Here is a 22,836-nt window from a genome sequence, read left to right on the forward strand (position 1 = left end):
TCGTTGTTTTGTTCGCCCCTGTTCCCCTCCCTTGCCTTGTTGTGCTCTGAAACACTTGTGTACAAGCGCAATAGAAATAAAATATCAATATCGATGACAACAGTAGCCACCACCCCATGCCACTGCCCTGGCTGACATTCATTCCTCTGGCTCGACTATGTTCGACTGCTCATATTGAGTATATTGTTGCTGTGCTTGAATATGCACACAGATTTTGCCATTTTCTGCTGGGGTATGATGTCCATTTATGATGTCAGTTGTCCAACATGAGATACAGAGATGCCTCTCCTGTTGTTAGAGACAATTGCTCCAGCAGCACTGAAAACACATTCTGATTTCAAACTAGCTGGGGGCAACTCTGGATGTTGATGGCAACATGAACAAGTGCTTCTCACCACACAGACCACTTGGAGAACCAGTAACATAGTATTTATTTATTTATTTATTTATTTATTGTGTGAATCAGTTAAAATCAAACTTTACACACATCTCAACAATTCATTGCAATAATTAACAAACAGCTAAATCAAATCAATATCATATATGGATAAAAGAAACTTTTAAAAAGTCCAAAACATTAACACCCTGTCATTAGGATTATTCAGCACATTACACCATAAATCATACCAAGATAAAAACGGGTGAGTGCTAAAATATCCTTTAAAACTCTCTTCTTGGAGTTCTGATAAAGTTAGGAAATCAGCAAATAGATCTTTCAGGTGTTCAACTCCCAACCTACAACAACGGCTTACACAATCGGCTCGAAGCACCCCAGAACGGCTCCCTATAACATCATTAGTTAATAGGACATTCAATTTAATCTGAAACCAGAACATTCTGAGAAAGGGGGAAGCATGTTTAATCAAGCATTGCTGTGCAATGTTATAAGATTTAATGTCCATTAAAAATGTTTTCAAATATCCTCTAAGACACCAGCTTCTCCCTGTTAATAATCCAGTCGGCCACAAAGTGCACTTTGTTAACTTTGCTTGGGTTACGTTGCAACTCTTCAATGGGTTTATCGACCAACAACAGGAGGACAGAGTTCACCCAATATTCGGAAACAACACAATTCCCCTGAATAAGAAAAAGGTTAAGTTCCTTAAACAATGTAAATGCAGGAGGGAACATTACACAACGCTAAAGCAAAATGTGTGTCCAATCTACCTTGGAGCTTAGAGAAGGGAATACCCAAAATGTGCCTTATCGTAGGAAGAGGGGGAACACCCGGAAGCTCCAAAAGGCGTTTCCATAAATATGCCTCTTCCTTATCCCAGCCTGATTTAGCCTCCTTTGTTTCAGCCCCATAAGTGAATTTTGAGACAATCACCTAGTTGTATAGTTTTAGAGCAGGGATCAAAGAGAAACGCCAATCTTTCTTGTCTAATATACGCCGTTGAATTACTGCTGTAATCGTATTCAATCTCAGTGTGTTAGACACCAACAACTTTGACTGTGTCTAGCTAATGATAACTTCCAGGTATTTGAACTCAGATACAAACTGTAACCTTGCACCCTGAATATGCCATACAAAATGTGCTCTCCTAGAAACACACTTTCTACGTTTGAAGATCAGAATTTCTGATTTTGGGACACTGATCTCCAAACCTAATTCTTTAAAAAATTGGTGGGCTCTCAAAAAAGACCTCTGGAGTGCTATAGGTATACAATTAACTAAAACAAAGTCATTTGCATAAAGAAGATATTGTATGATGACATGACTAATAGTATTCACTGGGGGCCTTTAAAGGTAGGGGTCTGTGACCCTTCGTGGGTGCAATACTGCCTTTTGGTGAGTGTGGCGAGCCTACGGGATCCCACTCTTTCCACCCTCTGGGAGTCACATCGGCTAGCTACTGTACACACCCAGTTCATAGTGGCTCGCCCATCGCAAGATGGGGAGTTCTTTCAACTCACCACAGACACCCAATGCAATGAATGACGCCAAGAGTGGGCAATGGTCACAATTGTGCCGTCTGACAGTTTGAATATGTTTTACCATATCCAAGTCTGAAGCTTGGGTGAATGCATGGTCAATAGTGCTCTTTTCCATTGCAGTATGAAGGGTGCATTTCCCTGGTCTGTCGGATCTAGTGCTACACGGAGCTGAAGGAAAGGGAGCCTTTACCAAAATGCACTGTCCCCAGCACGGCGATGTTTCCATTGCTGTGCCGAGCAGAGGGGATTCTAGGGTCCATCCACAGGCTTTTTTGTGAGGGCAAAAGGGTAATCATATAGGTCTCCGCTGGCTGCTAGTAGCCTAAGCACCCAGGGTTCGATGGAATTCCCAGACATTAGGTGCCCGAAGGCCTCCTTAACGCCTTTGCTTCACTATGGAAGTTAGGTCCGGCTACCGGACACCAGTGCATGGGAATTCACCCCACCCCTGGGTGCTAAGTCTTAATTAGATGGCAGTGGACTTAGACGGTTCTGTTGGGTTTGTCTCTGGCACATCCGGATTTGCTCCCATTATAAATCGAGGCAGCAAAGCAGCTAGTATGGGTTTGGAAACTAAAATACCTTTTTCGTTGCATAGTATTTTTTTTTTTTACATTTAGTGCCATTACTTTTTTACTTTTATCATGTCACTTCCTGCCGTTTCAAATGGCCAGATTTTATCTGACATTATGTCCTGTCGTGATGTCATCCGGTATGTGATGTCACTTCTGCTACCCCTGTCACTTTGGTAAATTGATGTGCCTGGCCACCTGGGATCCTGTCTGCCCCAATGCATGTGAGATAACATCTTTAAATTCATCCGTAAACAGGGGCCCGTTATAGCCTTATAGAAATTGCCAAATACAAAAGGTGTCACCCCAGATTATTATAACAGAAGTGAAAGGCAGGGTGGAGGACAAAAATAATGTCCCATTCATAGGTAATCTTTTCATATGTAACAAGTCCATGGTATGATATCTTTCTTTATAGACGTAACAAAATACTGTCAAATTATCTAAAGAAATTCCCATGTTATAAATGTAAGGTGTTTCTCCCTTGTGTAATTGTTTTAAGTATCTGTATGGGTGGGCTGCAACTTGTATGAGACCTGAGTAGGGAGTCTAACACCTTACTGCACACATGTGCATCGTAGTATTACCCAAGGGGGACAAATAGATGGCCCCAGTAAAGACCCAAGGATGGTCCCTCACAGGGAAGCAAGCTAAAACAGTGCTCCTGGTTAAATAACAGACAGTCTTTTTTTTTTTTTAAATAAGCTGGACCCACTTTCCTTTATATATTTGTATACCTTCATTCAAACATTGATACACTTGTGCCATATGCCTTGCTGAACCCTTTCATTACATCCATTATACACATATTTAGTCTCACATGTTCTGCCTTAGAGTGGCCCTAGCATAACCAGTGGGGCCGACTTGGATCCAACTAATTCACCTTTGTTGACTACTTCTTCATATGAGTGAGTGTTGGCAACTGATAACCTGTGCCTACACCTTTGTTAAACTTTGTTTGCATATACCTCCAATCAATCCCCAGCGAACCTGAGCATTTACATTAATTAAATCTCGGTTCAACTCTAATCCTGTAGGTTACCAGACACGTGCTCATTCACCTTGGTTAAATATTTGTTCAACATATCATGTAGATTACATGAGAAGTGTGCATTCACCCGAGGTACTTAACATTTAAATAAGTTCTGGAATCACATGAAATGTGCGCATTCACCTTGTTTAACTATTTGTTCAACATATGTGGATTAAATGAGAAGTGCGCATTCACTTGAGGTACTTAATATTTAAATAAGTTGCGGCATCACATGAAACGTGCGCTTTCACCTTGGTTACACATTTGTTCAACATAGCCTGTAGATTACATAAGCAGTGCGCATTTACTTGAGGTACTTAATATTTAATTAGCAGCGAGCCATAACTGCCCTATGCACACTCTATGAAGCGGGCCTCCTCAGACAAATATCCCTGTGGGGTTTTATTAAAGTAAATGCCCATCCCAGGATGGGTGAAGAGTTAAATATCGGTCCCACTACCCCAGCCTAGGCCTGAACGGGCCGCGGAAAGAATATGAGGAACACTTAAGGTGCTGCTGCGGTCTCACTACTGGCAGGCACCTCTGCGCATTTTTTTCAATTGTCTCTCAAAGAAGGCCGAGCCTCCTACCCCCGGAGCGCTGGTTAAATTTCAATTTACTCTCTCCGTCCCGTGGTATGGGGACTGAAAAAAAACATATAGACATGGGTCACTTCTACGCTCCCAGATGACTCAGCAGCCCGCACACGCAGGGCCAGGGATCCCGTTGTCTGTGTTCTGCTTTCCTACCTGCTTCCTTTTTCTATACTCGCTCCCAGCCTCTCTCTCTCCCTCATTTACGGACACCAGCTGGCAGACACACACGGCAAGCGTGCCCTCCGGCACTCTCTCTCGACCCCGGGTGGGGGAGAGCATCTGGTTTCTGTCAGGCAGACCGCCTGACACCCAGATGGATCTTCTTTGGGAAGAAAGGGCCAGGGTGCCCTCAGCGGCAGCTCTGAGCTCCTTTTTCCGTTTGTCTCCCACCTGTTCTCCCTTCAGTCTATCCCATACACCCCTTATGCCAAGCGGGGACCCACCAACTCAGACCGCCAGCAGGGGAGCCCGCTCCCGTCCTAAGGTAAACATCACCTCAGATGCAACCATGCTCCCCCTAGCATTACGGTTCTAACCTCTCTCAGCGCGCCAAAACAACAACAGAAGATTTCATAGAAATGTGCCATGAAACGTAAATGAACACACACTACTGTCAAAACCAAGTGGCACCTATTACATGCTAAACAAACAAAAAAACAGAACATGTGGGGTTACATAAATATCGCATGGGATTTCTAAGTTGCGTTTTAACTTGTGGCCTACAAGAGAAGTTGCAGGAACTAGGAATTAACTGTCAAGTTCTGGATAATGTTCTGGTTTTTGTTCTAATCAGGACCAACTGGAAACATTGATACGTCTGTTGGTAGTCTGCCCCAAAGTATCTGATAAAAGGAATATATATTTGCAAATTTTAGGTTGCTAACAAAAGAGAAAGCAAGAGTGATGATTTTTAGTGGGCAACAAATATCATTGATTTTAGCGACTATGAGATTTTTATGGCCGATTGAGATTTTACCAATTGACACTTCTAAGGGCACTTTTTAGGAATTTCGTTTTTTTAATACTAAGCAATTTCATTATTAGGAACTTGTTTGGCCTTTGTCATTTATTTCTGTGTTTTTCTTGTTGATTAAATTGTTTTAAAAAAGAAAAACGAAAGAAATTGTAGAAAAGTAAGTTCCTTGGGCACATCTGCCAGGTTCCATAAGTAAGCTTTATTCCAGTCAGGTTATGATCCGTTGGGATGAACCCCCGGGTCCCATCACCCAGGCTGTGGCTCTCCAGCTGACATACAGTGGAACCTTCACTACAGGCATTCTCTCAGACACACCAACATTCTCTCGGCATTCCCCAGCACCTACATTCACTCCAAGCACAGTACAACAGAAATGAATTGTATCATGCATGATTTATATGATGTGTTAAACATATATTTATGTGCATTGTAAGGTTGAATTAATTGAGCCAAATCAATAAATACAAAAATAAAATGAAAAATAGACGTAACAAAGTACTGTCAGCTGCGAGGCCTTGCAGACACCGTTCTGGAAAGAAAGAATTGAAGAGGTAGCATTTTTTTTTTATTCCGCTGTTAAGAAAGTTCTATCTGAGATAACTCAAGAATTGGGTCCTGCGTTTGAGTTCAGAAGAATGCACGATCCTTTCCAGCATCGCCAGACATCTAATGTTCCTGGAGGCTAAATGCAAATTGAGCCGGTGAAATGATTTAGGCGACAGCGAAGAAGGATGGCCTATTCTTCCATCGGGGAGGGAAGCAGGCGAATAGGCTACGCCGCAGCGCAGCGGGTCGGCACGCCGAGGTCCGTGCATGGCACGCGCCTGCGCACCCGGACATGTGGGCCATCTCCGCTGGGCCACCTCAGCTGTGCCAGGGAAACCACGGGCAGCCCTTTCCAGCTCTGTAATTAAGGATGCCAGAGCTGCGGCTGCGCGGTACCGTCTGTGTCTGTGCTAGTCAGTGTTGGAAGGGCGCATTGTATGCCTGCAGTGTGCGCTGCTTTGCAAATGCTGTGACACCCACACATTTTCTTTCTTGATTTTCGATAAAAGACCATACTGTAATGATTCAGATTTTACATTTAGAGCACAGTAAAGAGGGCTATACTTTCCACAAGTTATTCATTATCTCAGTGCCCCCTTGGCCACATATTATATCATGCTGGGTAATATTTAATGAGCGAAGGGCATGTTCTGTCTTCTTACCATCCAGGTGCATGCAGAGGTTTTGGCTGTGTAGTGACACTTCCTTTTGGGTGGAAGACACACAACGGGCAAGCCCTGAGTTCACATCAGGGACCAGAGTGTCACAATGCTGCACACGCACCCGCAGGCTTCTGTTCACAGAATAACCATTAGGAACATATATTTAGAGAGGAGTCTACCTGAGCGATGTGCCCCAGGCCTCTGTGTCACTGAGCATTTTTGAAGGGGCTGCTCAGGAATGTGGCAAGAGAAAACGAGTCTATTCATGGCTTTCAGTAGCCACGCGCCTCCTTCGCCACTCGTCCACCCTTAGACCCTCTGCCAGAATGAGCACCCACAATGACTCAGTCCTGATGAGCACCTTCTCTCCATGGAGCTATCACCGGGAGAGCCTGCCCTTCATTGTGCCAAGCCAGCAGGCCAAGGTGCTTGCGGCTCTCTTTCACCGTGAACTGGGCTCTACTAGCTCACTCTGCACCCCACTGCCAACCCTGATGCCCCCCCTACCCCGAGGCTCAGAAAGGGGCAGTGCATGTAACTGCAATGTGCTTCCTCTTTCGGCTTCTTATGAGTGAGAAAGTGCGTCGATTTCAAGACTATGCATCTTTCTTGCACAAATGGAGGGTAGTGTGTAGTCCTCTAGTGTAAGAATACCTTTGAACTGGGCTCAACCCACATCAATTGGGGTACCAGAAAAAAATAAAAGGACTACTCCCTCACCCTGCACCCTCCCTCAGACTGCCATGCACCCCCATCACCCTAATCCCACAGTATTTCCAGCACCGCTCCTTCATATGAATTGTGCTGTTTTTTGAGCTTCATAATAAAGAAGAACGTTTACCCTGAGTGATAGTATAGGCCTTGCTGTTTAGGCATTGGCTAATCGCTCTATGTGGCACAATCAAGTAATGCTTGTGGCTAATACCGGAAAGGAGCGAGCCCATTGGGGGTACGAGCCCACCCTGTGATGGCAAAATTCTAAAAAGTATCATGTAGAACTAGTTCATGGTTGTTTCAGGTTAAGTTGTCACCCTCCCTTTTTCCCAAAACAGGACGGGGTTTTTAAATTAAAAAAAAACCTCTAGGGATGGAGAGACAGACACAGGGCCCAATTCTAGGACAATCCGGGCAAAACCAAGACGTCTGGCCACCCTCCTCATCAAAGCTAAACATATGGCTGCCAGCCTAGAACTACGCCCTCATTTGTTTCAAGCAGGTGCTGGGTCAATGCAAGACACATTTTGTCAGAGTGAAATCACTAGCCTGAGGCCTTGTGACTCTGCCCCACCCCCTTGTTTGAATCATGCTGTCACAGAATCTTCCCTTACAGGCGGGCGGACAGATTCCTTTCATGCAACTTACAAAGAGTGTACCAATCAGAGGGAAGAGTTGAGCTTCTGGTCAGATTGGATGTCCGCAAACACCCTCAGCCAGATGCCACTGTGGCGTGGGTGTCGGCCGGTCATCTCATTTCACTGGTATCTTGTGCATGTACATAGGATCTCCATGGTAGAGTGCAGTGGCAAGGATAATCTGCTAAACCACAGGATACATGGACACCATTACATTGTTATAACTTTACTCAAGGCCCCTACCAAAGAAGAAGGGTACAAGAGAGCACTCAAGGTTATTGTGTCCAGAATGGTGGAAAAAAGATAAACAAGAAATTAAACAAGCATTGTCAACACCATCAGTTTTGGCTTTTGTCTACGCGTGGGTTGGGCATATTCCATAATGGTACTACATGGCCATAAGATGGCAATAGCTGGCAAATGTTACGTTAATGAATATTTATACTGTGCCCATCACCACCGTAGTGGTTTTATGGTGCCTAAACCTTGTCCGAGAGATAGCATGTTCTGACCTCACTTGGGGCAAAGTTACGCGGGGTAAGGCGAGGTAATATGGTTGTGGTGCAAGGGATGCATATTCTTTTTTTTTTTTGTTACTTTATTTATTAACTGTGGCACACGGCATAGCAACAACACGAAATTCCATACATATGCATATCGGAGACATTCAGTTCAGGTATATGACATAAAGTGTGGTATTACAGGACAGCCATATTACTGGGCCCCGCCGGGCTGCTACTGTTCGAGTCTGTTTCGCATAAATATATCCTGAATGGGGCCCAGATATCCTTTGGTTTACATGAGTTCGGGAGTGATAATACGTAGTGTTCCTCACATTCATTAACATACATCAGTTCTTTAAGAAAATGGCTCGCCTGTGGTGCCTGTGTACTCTTCCATTTCTGCAGAATGCATTTTTTGGCCACCGCACATGCAACATTAAGGAGCCTTCTGGTTACCTCTGACTGTTTTCCTATATCCCTGAACAAGTATTTTTGCGGAGCGAGGTCCGCCGGTATCTGAGTTACTTCCTGTAGGATTTTTGCCACTTCCCCCCAGAATACACATATGTGTGGGCAGCTCCAGTACATGTGCATTGAGTCCGCCTGATCTGCCCCACACTTCTGACATCTACCTGCATTGCTGTTTGCGAATTTCGCAATCTTTTGGGGGGTGTAGTGCAACTTGTTTAACACCTTAAATTGGATTAGCCGGAGGCCCGCGTTCATGGATACCTTCTTGGTCAGTTCACAGTACCTTTCCCAGGATCTTTCAGCTATGGCGGCACCCAGGTCTGTTTCCCAGGAAGTCTTTATTTTGTTTACAGATGGAGTGTTTGCCTGTAAAGCCATGTATAGTCCCGAGACACTGGTTCCCGAACGGGTTGACAGGGCCACCAGGCACGGGTGTGGCGGGGGTTCGTCTGGGAACATTGGCCACCTAGCCTTAAAAGCTATTTTCATTCTATGGTATTGTAATATCATCAATTGACCCTTTCCCATCCCTGTTTTGAACTCCTCTAGCGTTATAAATCTGCCATTGGGATATATGTCTTTGATTTTAAATTCTTCCTCTGGGTCCCATGTCTTCTGTACATCTGGTTCATATGTGGGTGCTATACCGGGGAAGTTCCAGAACGGGGCTTCAGCATAGTAAGGCGTGTCTAGCCCGGCCCTACAGTGAATTTTGGAACATGCATGTACAGTTGTACTGACTGGGTCAAATGGGCACTCATCTCTGTGTTTTCCTTTAAAGATGACTGACCTTAAGTCGGTTGGGCGAGCGGCATGTTTTTCTAAACAGATGTGGGGTGAGGTGTCTTGTTCATCATACCAGTGTTTAACAAACTGTGCCTGTGCCACTAGATAGTATAATTCAAAGTCTGGGGCAGCTATACTCCCTTTGTTGTAGGGTTCCACCATTTTCTCCCATTTCATCCTGGCCGCCCCTCCACACCAGACAAAGTGCACCGCCATGGATCTGAGAGTGTCAAAGAATCGCCTACCAGGCCATATCGGGATATTAGTAAATATATATAACAGTTTGGGGAGAATGACCATTTTCAATATAGCTAGCCTGCCGATGAGCGAAATGGGGAGTGTAGCCCAGAAACGGAGTTTAGCAGAGATTGTGGACAACAGGGCATCATGGTTGTTGGAGAATAGAGATGTTCTGTCTCCCGACACAATGACACCCAGATATCTTATCTTATCAGGGGACCACTGTAGGCCGTGTGTGTTATTTGGACATTTAGTAGCAGGGTCAGGGGGAACATTTTGGATTTGGAGCGATTAGTTTTGTAACCTGAATATTCTGCGAATTTGTCCACAGACTCCATTGCTGGCCCCAGGTGTATGTCTGGTTCCGGATGTATAACAGGGTATCATCTGCATACAGCGATATTGATTGGGTCAGGCCCGACATCCATATACCCCTCTGTCCCTGGTGTTCCCTAATTGCTGCTGCAACCGGTTCCATGGTAAGGGCGAACAGTATGGGGGAGAACGGGCAACCCTGTCTCGTACCCCTGCCCAGCTCAAACCATTCTGATATGGTGCGATTGGTCAGCACCCTGGCTCCGGGTTAGTGTATAGTATCTTGACGCATCGTAGGAAGTATGGGCCTAGTCCAAATTTCTCAAGCACCATGAACAGATATGTCCATGACACTGAATCAAACGCCTTTTCGCCATCTAGAGATACCGCCACTGCCTGAGCTTCTGGCTTAATCTGGGCCATGACACCAAACAGCCTGCGTAGATTCAGTGCTGTCGATCTAGTGGGGATAAATCCACATTGGTCCGGGTGTACCAACGTGGGCATGTTGGGCAGGAGTCTACTGGCCAGAATCTTTGCGAATACCTTGGCGTCACAGTTTATGAGGGATAGGGGTCAGTATGAGGACATCTCGTTCGGTGGGCACCTTGACTTGAGGAGTACCGTTATTATGGCCTCTCTCATGGACGTTGGAAGCGTCCCCACCTCCATGGCCTCCTCCCACACGGACAGTAGTATCGGGGCCAGCTCCTCACGGAGCTCCTTGTACAACTCAGCCCCCAGTCCGTCAAAGCCGGGAGCCTTCCCATTGGCTAGTGATTTAATCGCTTCCTTTATTTCATCAACCGTTAGGGCCTGGTATAGCAGTAGACTATTTTCTGTTGACAGCGTCAGAAGCATGATGCTATCTAAGTATTCCGTAATGTCATTTGGAGATTTCAGGTCATGGTTGGCATATAGTTCTGTATAATATCGGGAGAATTCTCTTTTTATGCCCTCCTCACTTGTGGTTACCGTGCCGTCCCCCGCTACTGTGCTAGAAATCGTAGTATGGTGTCTTTCACCCTTTAGCAGGTTAGCTAGGGTGCGACCTTCCTGTTTCCCTCGCCGTACCGGCGTGCTCTAACCGGAGTAGCCATGTACAGCAGCTCCGTAGTAGCCAGTTTGTTGAATTCTTGTAGGTTACTATTGATATCTGCAAGGGTGCTGTCCTCATGCATGGCTGTATATCGCTGTTCTAGCACCCCCAACCGTTTCTCTACCTCCGCCAGTTCCCCCCTGACCGTCCTCAACAGCCCTGTGGATTTGGAAATCAGGATCCCCCTCACCTATGCCTTAAATGTCTCCCATAGGATTGCAGCACTGTTGACTGAGTCAATGTTGGTTTCAAGGAGGAAGATTTCTACCTCTGTATGTAATTCCTCTTGCCCCACACTATCACATATCGACCTAGAGGGTCTATTTTGCTTCTTTCCAATTGGAACCCAACAGAGGGGTGGATCAGAATAAGTACTCCTCTTGCCTGTGAAGAGTATTCAGTATAATATCTATGCTTACCCCACCCCTTCAAAAACTCAGTGTTGACCTTCTGGAGTGCATGAGTTTCTTGTAGCATGAGTATCTGGGGATGGTGCCGAGTAACATAGGCTCCCACCTTGTTCAACTTGGCTCGATTGTTCAGCCCTCGGACATTCCATGTGAGAAGTTTTAGTTTAAGCCCTCGGGCCTTTGTGGCCGGATTTGCCATGTCTGTATATCCTTGTTGCGTCTCTTGACCTGCTGTTGTTCAGGAGTATTCCGTGTGCTGCAATGCCACCACTATTTTTAACTTGTAGGACTCCTCCAACTGAGTCCAAAACCCTCAACCCCCCCCCACTCCTTCCAACATTGCTCAACGGAGTTGATCATCATGTGATACTTCGACCCCCCACCCACATCATCTCCCCCAATTTGACGATGCTGCCCTGTAACGTTCATTCCCTTAAACTGGTGGAACCTTCCTGAGGGTCGCCCGTTGCTGCACCTGGCTTGCCCTGACGGAGGCTCTCGGCTCGGTTAAGCATAGGTCTTTATTCAGTCCATCCATTATACATAGTTTTCCTTTTTCTGGGTGGCAAGGAGCTGGCTTTCTCTTAAAGAAGAGATAAACAAAAAGAAAAAACAAATTCCCCCCTTCCTGGTTTTTCCCCGTGTCGGGAGCAGATGGTTTACTCTGGTCTGTCAGCTGCGTCTGGTATTTCCGCTCCGGGTTGTGGTCTGGCATTCTGGTCGACTATCCGGTCTCTGGGAGGTAACGGAATGGAGGCCTCTATGTATGTCATGGCTTCTGTTGGGTTTTCGAAAAAGGGGGCTCTCCCTCCATGTTGAATTCTCATTTTTGCCGGGAAGATGAGGGCATATGGCACGTTGCGTATCCGTAGCTGTTTTTTAACTGATTCATAGGATCGTCTCTGTGCCTGTATACCAGCAGAGAAGTCTGGATATATATGGATCCTGTTGTGTTCAGAATATAGAGTGCCTTTCTCTCTGGACAGTCTGAGTATTGAGTCTCTATCCCTGTAATTGAGGAGGCAAGCTATTATGGTGCGGGGAAGTGTCCCAGGTTTTGGTACTGGTGCCAACATGCGGTGGGCTCTCTCCACCAGGAAATGTTCGGAAAAGAGTCTGTTCCTAGGATACTTCTCAACAGGTTTTCCACTTGCCTATCCATGTCGCTCTTGACAAAAGTTTCTGCAATTCCAACGATCCGGATATTATTTCTTCGGGATGTTGATTCCAAATCTTCGCACTTATGTTGAGTTTTGCGTAGCTCTGTCTGGAGGAGGGCTATGTCGCGGCCATGTTGTAAAATTGTATCCTCGCTTCTGTAATTCGTGTGCTCTCCTTTTCCACTCGAGCCTTCAGGGACCCAATCGTTGCGACTATGTCATCGAGTTTTACGTTGACTGCCATGAATCCATTTTGGACCAGCGTCGCCAGACGGTCCAAAGTGTCTTCCCCTTGCTTATCATGTTCCTGAGGCGTCCCATCGGCCACCCTGTGTGGCTGGGAGCTGGTGAAGGAGTCCATCGGGCCGGTTTTTTCCCTCCTGTGCCTTTCCTCTCAGTGCGTCCCGTGTGGCGATGGTGCGCGACCGTAGAGTGGACTGTGTCCTCCCACGTATTATATACTGTTGTGTACTTGGTCGAATGAGAGCGAATAGGCAGGTAGTGTGGAAGCGTCTGGTCTTCTGTACACCTTCTTCCACAGGGTATTTTTTAAGTAAGTATTTGTGCCTGCTGCGGCCAGGTACCGAAAGTTGGTTGCAGTGTCTGTCCCTTCGTGACCCTCAGCGGGGCGCCCCCCCACACCACTCCGGATTTGATAAGGTTTCACTCGCTGGGCCCGCCAAGGCATGTCCTTGTATATACTGGGGTGTTAGTAGTACACCAGTTGTGGTATTTTGTCCGGTGTGCCCCACTAAGTGCCAATGAAGGGAGTGGGGGAAAGGGAGAAGTGGCCTCTTATGCCCCCCACAGCGTCCTCAGCCACGCTTCGTGCGTCGCGCACACAAGGCGCTATGTTCTCTTTTTTCTCTCTCTTTTCCCCTTCTTTTTTTAAAAATATGTGTGCCGGCATAGCGTACCTATGATGTGCCTCTGTTTTTCCCTGTGGTCTCCCCCGGAGGGTTATGGCGGCCTCAGTGTCTTCCGTGCTGCTATCCGACGAGACCTTTACCCTAGAAGAAAGACTTACAGGTCATTTTTGCGGGCCTGCACCTTAATTTTAGTTCCAGTAGACGGTCAGGACGGTGTCCAGTGTCCATATAAATACCAGGTTTTCAGCCGTTGGTAGTGCGTGTTGTTGGGGCGCCCTTGACATGCCTTGAGCGAGCTGAATCTCCAAGGGTTCATTGTTTAAAGCAACATCCTCCACCTCCCCCATCGCCCATCTATGCAGACATGACTCTTTGTGACTGGTGAGTGCCAAGCGGCTGGTCATTGAAAAGGTGAACCTCCACCCTTGTTACTTGCGCGGCTTGTCACTGCGAGCCGAGGCACAGCCCTTGCTAACTGAGGGGTGGTATGGTGTGTGGGGGTGCAGATGGGTCATATTTTTACTAGTTGCTGTTGTTCCGTTTATTGCATTGAGAGCCACACTGCACTGCACCTAACAACTGACCCGGGTGAGGTAACAAAATCGCAATCTGAAAAATATGCGACTCGTACAGCGGAAAATGTGCAGTGTTGGCAAGGAGGCGTCGGCGCAATACACGCAGAGATGGGGTAAGCGACGTGACGAACGCCAGCCCTGCTTATAACAACCCCCCCCCCGCCCCCTGTCGGAGATGAGCTCTTTCGTTACTGCGATCGTTCCCGGGACTGTCCCCTTCCCCTCGTGTATTTCACTCCTGCACCTGCTTCCGCCTTCAGCACGTGGACAGAGCACAATACGGCGGCCGCCGCTGGGTTTCAGCACCATGGATAGCAAGCGTGTTGGTGCTGCCCGGAAGTAAGCAAGACGAGCAGCAGCTGCCATTTTTTTAAATAACTGGTTTTCTGCAGAAAGCTTGCGTTGGGCTCCTCGGACGGCTAGAGCACCTACATCTGATATACCTGCCCTGGCGTATGTCTCAGTGACATGCTCAGTGCACTTTTTCACATCTCTTTTAAAACCGATGTACTTCCCAGTGTGTCTGCTTGGCCCTACGGTTGGATTGCACTAGGATTGTACATCTCCCAAGAGAGAACTGGGACTACCATATTTCTGGATTGTAATGTACCAAGTCCAGCTCTCTCAAGAAAACCTGAGTTTCCCCATTATTGAAAAAACCTCCCCTTGACACCAGGAGCGTTGATACACCAAAACGCCTGGGGTAGCAGAAGTGACATCACAGACTGATGACATCACAGGAAGTGATGTCACTTGACTTTTTACTCGGACGGCATCACCCGAAATGGCTTGCAGGCATAAACATACATAAACGTAAACATTTTAAAATATTTTAGCTACGAACCACATTTTAACAAGGGTGCTGCCTTTATATGCTTTGGATGGGAGTCATGATATGACATGGTTAGTCCCAATAGCACAACAAAGGCTGAGGCACTGCCATTGATATGCAACTTCAGCATTGTATGGCCAGTTACGTCCATGATATGCCAATTATAGCTGTATCAGGTATTGACATTATATGAAAAGTAGAGCACCTACATTGCCAGTTGCTGCAATTTATTTATTTATTTCATTTGTTGATAGCGCCCAGACCCAGAAGTATCACAGCGCTATTACCTGTTACAATGGGAAATATAGTCATGAGATCCTCAAGCCTTATACATATTTGTTAATAAGTACTGTTTTAAGTTTCTTTCCATTTATGTGAAGGCTCGTCTTGGATAGATGGTGGTATAGTGTTCCAAACAGTGGGAGCTATGACAGTGAAGCTTGCACCGCCTGCTCTTTTTCTGTTGAATCTTGGTGTTACTAGAGTTAGGGTGGTAGAGGAGCATAGGCAGCGAGGTTTGGAACTTTTAGAGATATGCTGTTTAAGGTAGGTAGGTGCATTGTTGTGGATGCATCGGTGCCTGATAGGCAGGATTTTAAACTCAATACAGGCTTTAATGGGCAGCCAGAGACCTTCACGTCTCGCTTGGGATATGTGGTCTGTTTGTTTCATCCCCCAGAATGCCCTAAGGGCATTGTTTTGGATCACTTAGAGTTTGATTACATTTTTGGTCGAGGTTCCTGAAAGGATGGTGTTTTCAATCATTGGGGGAGGAAGGATTGCTCAGGGGCAATGCGTTTGTCTTGGAAGCAAGACAACGCGGCGCAACACCGGTCCAAATCCCGATCCCGCGCTTAGAAACCACTCGCTGGTATTAAGCGCATTATAAATGAACAATAAATAAATAAAATAATCCAGTTTGATATGGTGATAGCCCTGGCAACAGTGAGGCAATTGTCAGAAGAGAGAAATGTCCTACTGAGGTTGATTAGCTTGGTGTCGTAAGCTGCTGATGAGGCCAGGGCCTATACATATTTTTGTCTGGAGAGTCTCAGTACACTCCCAAGGTTTTTACATGTCTGGAGACGGGGGTGATGTTGCCATCGAAAGAGAATGAGACATAGGTGGGTTCCAAGTGCTTGAGTCAGTGCAGGGAGTCTATGATAGGCAGCTCAGTTTTATCATCATTCAGGCAGAGATGGTGGTCTGTCACATCCACGCTTGAATGACGCTAAAAACCTGATTGATGTTAGCAGAGTCCCTGATGTGATTTCCAGTAAGTTTCAGTAGTACAGTATCCACAAATCCAATAGGTGCAAGTCACTACAGTGCACAAGAGCATTCATGCTTTAATGAATGATTTGCTATTCATATAGTGCTTTCGTCACAGCGCTGTACATAGCACATATTTACATACAATTATCATCGCAACCAAATTTGGTAGTCATTTGTCAACTTCGGAATTGCCAGAATTCGAATCTGTGACTTGCTGGTCACACACAGATTGCAGCAGCGAGTGAACAACCTGCTGAGCTATCTTACAAGTTTGCTATTAAAAATGCAATGCCATCATAGGAAAACATGTCAAAACTGGCTGCACAATATAAGTAGACACATAATAACACATCCTGTTTGCTGTAGCCTCGATGATGCACTGTAAAAAAATGCCATGCCACAGTAATACATACTTAGACTGGCTGCACCGAAATGCCAATCTAACCACATAATAACACTTATAATACTTACTTTATCATAGATGCCCAGAAAAATATACAATGCCACAGAAAGGACTGTTTGTACCTAAATGGCAGGTTAGCCAGGTAATTACACTTATGATTTCCTCATCAGAGATACCCAGCACAAAGCGTCAAGCCACAGTAAGAAATGGCTACACTAGCTGCACCAAAATGCTAGTCTAGACACATAATAACACTTATGATACTTACTTCATTATAGATGCCCAGAAAAACATGCCATGGCACAGTACAAAATGGCTAGAGTGGCTGTACCCAAGTGCCAGTCTAGACATGTACCTACTTTATTATAGACGCCCAGGACAAATGTCATGCCACAGTAAGAAATGACTAGACTGTACCAAAATGTCAGTCTAGCCACTGATAACACATATCATGCCTGCTTTATGGATACCTATTACGTTTTAGCACACCTACCTCACCCTCCCTACAAGTCCCCTCTCCCTCCCACTCTCCTTCTCCAACCCCCAAAATCAGCTCCTTTGCCCAGCATTACCTCCAGCTCTCACTTACTCATTCCGGTACTTACGTATGAGGCAAGGTGATTCATGGGCAAGTACTGGGGCGAGCAAGTGTATGACTAGGAGTAATGAAGTTTACCAGTAAGTGATCCAGACATTAAACACAAGCACACACATTCACACATCATTCACACGCTCATGTACACGCGCACCCATTCACTCAAACACGCACACGCAGCCACCCATACATCATGCACTCACACACAATAAATAATACGCATATGCAGGGCTTTTAGTGGGCTGGTACTAGCCAGGGAGGAGCCTGGTTAGTCTTCAAAAAGTGCTCCAGAGCCGGGGCTCTGCCAGGCTCCCTCCAACTAGCCCTAGAGGCACCAAACACCCCAGGCAGCCCTGAGCCGCATGGTTTTGGGCTGCCAGCGAGGACAGAGCTTCTAATTAGAAAAAGCAAAGAGGCCCGACCTGAAAGGCAAGGCTATGTTGAGTTAAGGGCTGCCTGAGAGGTTTGGCACCTCTCACAAAGAAACAAAAGGAGATGCACTGCAAATCTCATAGTGCGCCCTCTCCTTTTGTATCTTAATCACTGGCTCAGACACCGTCAGAGCTGGTGATTAACAAATCAAAAAGAGAGGGCGCATCAATGCACCCCACCCATCCTGCTTGGCTCGGATCATGAACCCCCCAAGTCCTACGTCTCTATCTCTGAAATATAACCCCTCCCTGCTTCTTAGGCCATGCTCCCTCGTTAGGTCCAACCTCAAAACCTTGCCCCACTTAAAGCACTATACATATACATATACACACACACACATAAAAACATGTTCTTACCTTTTCCCGAATCCGTTGTTGCTCTGAGGAACTCCTCTGCCAGGTCGGCCTCTCTAGCTCGCATGTCCCACACACTCAAGGAACTAGCTCTGCTTCATGTCATGTGCAGAGCCGGAGAGCCGGAGCAATACCATGCCCCGTGGTGGGGGGCCTTAGAATTAAGAAATCATTTCTTTTTTAAATCATTCTGACTTCAAAAAGAAATGATTTCCATTACTGAAAACTGTAACGGAAATATTTACTTTCTGAGGTGAGAGTTACTTCAAAAATAAATTAATGTAAAGAGGTCTCTTGTCTGAGCCCTCTTTACTTTTGTTTTTTCTCTGCCTCTGAATCCCTTAAACAGGGATCGCAGAGGCAGTAGCAGAGTTCGCACAGGAGTTGCAGGGGTGGCATTTATGACCCCTGGTGACCCCCAAAATCACGTCCATGCTTGACACCTTGACCCCCAAAAATTACGTCCATGCTTGACACCTTTCTACCTTCGAGCTAGATACTGATCTCCAACTGTCCATTTCTACTATAGTAGAGTCAAAATGGGACACCTCAATGATTAAGTGGTTTCGTTCTTTTCTTCAAAACTCAAGCATTTCGATCAAGTTGGAAGGCCAGAAATCGAACAGCACATTTTTAAAGTGTGGAGTTACTCAGCGCTCCTGTTTATTACCCATTCTGTTTAGCACACACATCACACCCCACCATGATATGTTGGCTAGAGCCAGGGTGTCTTTTCAAAGCTATGCAGATGATGCATAGATCATGTTAAGAGCAGTTGGAAATACAGAGTCAAATTGTGTCATGATTCTCAAATCAAAGCTGCAACCTCTTTGCTCACACATTCCTATTTTCCACATAAAGGTTAGAGCTGCGGACAACGTTATATTGCTAGGGGTCACATTGGATGTCACCTTCTCTCTCATGTCAAGCCAATAACATCGTTGTTGCCTCATCCACCTCCTAACGCTATTTAAGTAAATCTGACCCTTTCTGTCTAAAGATATCTGTGCACAGATTGCTTGGTTTATTGTAGATGATTAGTCCTTGGAGTCAGGAAGACTGTTATTCAGCAATTACAGGTCCTGCTCAGTACACCACCCAGCGTAGTCACCAACACCCGAGACACTCACACGATGTCTCCATTCTCAGGAGATTACATTGGCTTCCAGTGCAAGCTAGAGTTAAATTAAAGGCCCTTGCTATAGCACATAAGATCTGGAATAGTATAATCGTCAGGAGATTACATTGGCTTCCAGTGCAAGCTAGAGTTAAATTAAAGGCCCTTGCTATAGCACATAAGATCTGGAATAGTATCACACCGACATACCGAAAAGATAAGGTATCTTAGCTCAAACCGAGTAGGTGCCTTTGCTCAATGAAAAGAAATTCCTGGTTGTTACTCAACACTTTATGGGTGGAGACACCATGTGTGGCTCTTAGAAAGTGCAAGTGGCGAAGCTGCGGAACTCTGTGCTGTTTGAGACCCGGATGACTAACTCCTTTTTGGCCTTTCATAAGGAATTGAAAACATTCCTATTCCCATGACCATCTTGTTACTTTCAGTTTGTGAGCAAGAAAGCAAGTGCTATTATGCCTGCCCTTGGCCTTTGCATGCTACAAATATTGGGTTCCTCATGTTCATCACTGGTAGAAATCCCCATGAAACATGCTTGGACTACCGTGGTTTGATCTTGGGGTCTGGTCTCAATGGCCAGTCTTGAGCCCTTTCAAAGTCAAAGAGGGTTTGAATGCCGTATGCCTCAGTGTTGGACGTGCAGTTTAACCATCTTGGTATGCGGTGACCCGCTTAGTTTTGGCAGGGGTATTAAAGGGACCTGTTCTAGAGTGATGCTGTCATGTCCTCCATCTCTCTCTCTCCGTCTCTCTCCGTCACCCTCTCTCTCTCTCTCTCTCTCTCTCTCTACGTCCTCATTTCTTGCCTTGGTTCAGTCTACCACTTGTGCTCCTAGTCTGAAGCCTGTCACTTCACCTGCATGTTCAACTCTCTACCCCTATTTTCCACCTTGACTGAGTCATCCTGTGGTGGGAGGAAAGAGATTTGTTCTGCCTCTGCCCTGATGTTTTCCTCTGTTTTTTGTGGTCTGCAACTCTTCCTTCCCCACAGTTGACCCTCTGTCTTTCTGGCGCAAGGGGGGCAAGTTGGCTTTAGTGAATCATTTCTAATACCCCACGTCTTCATGTCCTCAGAGTATGGTATATGCACCAGTAGGTCTAGCCATTTATACTTAGTTGACAGGTAAGTCTCTCTTCGCATCCTTTTCACTGGCAGCTCCGATGTTCTCAGAGGTTAATAGCTCTGGCTCTACATAAGGAGTGGCTGTCACGCTTGTTGCATAATTCTTCCACTCAACACGCAGCAGAAAACTCCAACCTTGCTGGAATTTGAGCTAGAGTGCCATTGACAGATGACCTCGAGTTAAACCTTCACAGAACTCTTTCAAGCTGAGTGACAAAGGCTAATCGTAGGTTGACATCTGTAGACATGGTCAATAAACAATACACAATGGGTCAGTGGAGGAGAGGGATGATCTCCAACGCTACATTTGTCTTTTTATAAATACCGACAAACAGTTCTTTTCAGTATCCAATCAATTCAGTTTAATTAAAACACAAACATTTAAAAGAAAATAAAAACATATTTTCACAAAATTCTTCTCAGAAATTATTTTGCTCCAGGTATCCTGTATTTATTCCAGGACTGGTTACAAACACCTCTCTACTCACCTAGCATTCATTCACTCTCATTCTACATCACACTCGTGCTGCATATCTATTCTCTCTCTAACCCTTATGGTTAGATAACCCTTTCCAATATTACAGTTTATTCAGTTCTTTAGGTCTACTACTCAATGACACGGTCTGTGTAGCTCTAATCTCACAGACTTGAATCGTCTACACGTGTTTCAGTTGTCTCTGGACTTTTATTTAAGCCCCCAAGTGCAGCAACCTTCTTCGGGACGGGAGAGACAGCAACCTCTCTGTGTCCTGTCTCATTTGGTAGGGTAGGCCACAGCACCTATAAAAACAATTAAAAAATCATTCTAACTCTCTTTGTCATCCCTCTCATATTTTACTTGTATGACACATGTATATGCACTAGCAAATAGTCATGATCTGTCTCCCCTCCACTATACACTTGGTGGGGGTGGTTCAGACACGAGGATGTATCCACATTCCAATGCAGGTCATATATACCCCAAAGTGGTCCTACCTGTGAAATCAAATCATGGCATTTTCATTACTCAACACCATCCTGATTGAAAAACCTATCCAATGCGGTATACGTTTTTGGGTGCATGTTATTACGTACATCAACAAGTGGGGAAATTGGTAATCCACTCAATGCATCTTGCTTTTGGTATCCACAGAGATACGTCTCTAGTTGGAAACTTCCTTTTAATATCCAGAAATATCTGTTTGGCCTCTCCCTTCGCCCTATATATAAAATATCCCTCATTAATACTTTTGATCATTCTTGTGAAGCCTCTATCATCTCTTGGTTCACGCAATGTACTCACATTATAATTCCAGAAATTCCATTTGTTCTATTCCTGGTCATATAGTTTCTTCAATTTTCAATTGTTGAAGTTTCGGTAACAGTATTACCAGTGTCTCTGTATCATGCCTGATACCCTGTGGAAAATATCAAGGAGAATACCATGTGGGTATTATTTGGATATTCCTCCATCTGTAGAATACCTATTTTTCATTTCCGTACTCCTTCTATCCCGCATGGTCAAGTCTCATACAGCACATCATATTCATAATGTGCGTGGTCCCGTGAGCTCCAACTACAGAGGGATCACCCCGAGCAACCTTACTTTTTCCCCATACTTGTTGCAGTGTTGGGCTACCCTGTTATGTGTACCAGTGGCTTATATTGTATTGTTTACACTGGGAAACGTCTCACCTTCTCCCCGGTATGTATCATCCAGCCTCACGTTTCGGTTTGCACGTGACTATATTTTCATACAGTCATTTTATATACTCTACGTTTTCATATAGAGCCGGGGTCCGGGTGGATCTGTCCAAGACAGATTTAGCTTAATCCCATAGCTCTGACGAAATTGCGCTGTTTAACTCAATGCATTGGCGAGTTCTAATGTATTTTACACTTCTATCCTCACTCAAGGCCCATCACCATGTTTCCGTGTGGACGGATATATACCGTCCTCACGTTCTGATATAAGCACACATATCTTTACATCAATTTTGTGCTTACCGTAAGTGGTTTCTTTTCAGTTCCTAGTCTCAATCTCGCTATTTCCGGGCCGATTAGTGAAGTGCCCGTGCCGTCAACGTACCGTATTAGTTACTAGATTGATGGTAACAGAAAGAGGACTATACTCACCCTCAATTTTCTCTCTACATCCATATTTGTGTGGAACATTCATTTCATTATTAGAAAGAAGATTGCACAGATACCAATGAATCGGAAAATAGTCCAAACAGGAAAGTCAGATTCCTCAGAATCACCTCAACATTTTAGGTATTCTCACATGGGTACTTTCTTTAAAAGAACGGAATCCAATGATACTGTTTACTGTTGTAAACACGTAAGTTAACCAAAAATTTCCCATAATGTACCAGGTATTATGTCATTTTTTTTTTACCTCTCTGTGTCCATTTCTTAAGGTGATTTTACAATGGCCACATCTAACTAATTACAGGCATGATTCACAAAAAATAATCAAACAATAATTCAGAAAAATAGAATGACACAGATTGCATCAGAGCTGTAGCACTCACCTCGATCTTTTTTTCATGTAATACAAACTGTGGTACGGCATATCACATGGATCTCTGTTTGTTTGAAGGGCAG

General features: G+C 45.2%; 1 protein-coding gene across 3 annotated transcripts in view; it reads left to right on the top strand.

The window, feature by feature from the left end:
* The window catches only part of RASGRF2 (Ras protein specific guanine nucleotide releasing factor 2), a 2,380,666-nt gene that overhangs the window by 1,447,828 nt on the left and 910,002 nt on the right, over positions 1-22,836 (top strand). The gene's annotated exons all lie outside the window — the stretch shown is intronic.

The sequence above is a fragment of the Ambystoma mexicanum genome, chromosome 6p, assembly GCF_040938575.1.
Source record: "Ambystoma mexicanum isolate Mex_15411 chromosome 6p, UKY_AmexF1_1, whole genome shotgun sequence".
Lineage (NCBI taxonomy): Eukaryota > Metazoa > Chordata > Amphibia > Caudata > Ambystomatidae > Ambystoma > Ambystoma mexicanum.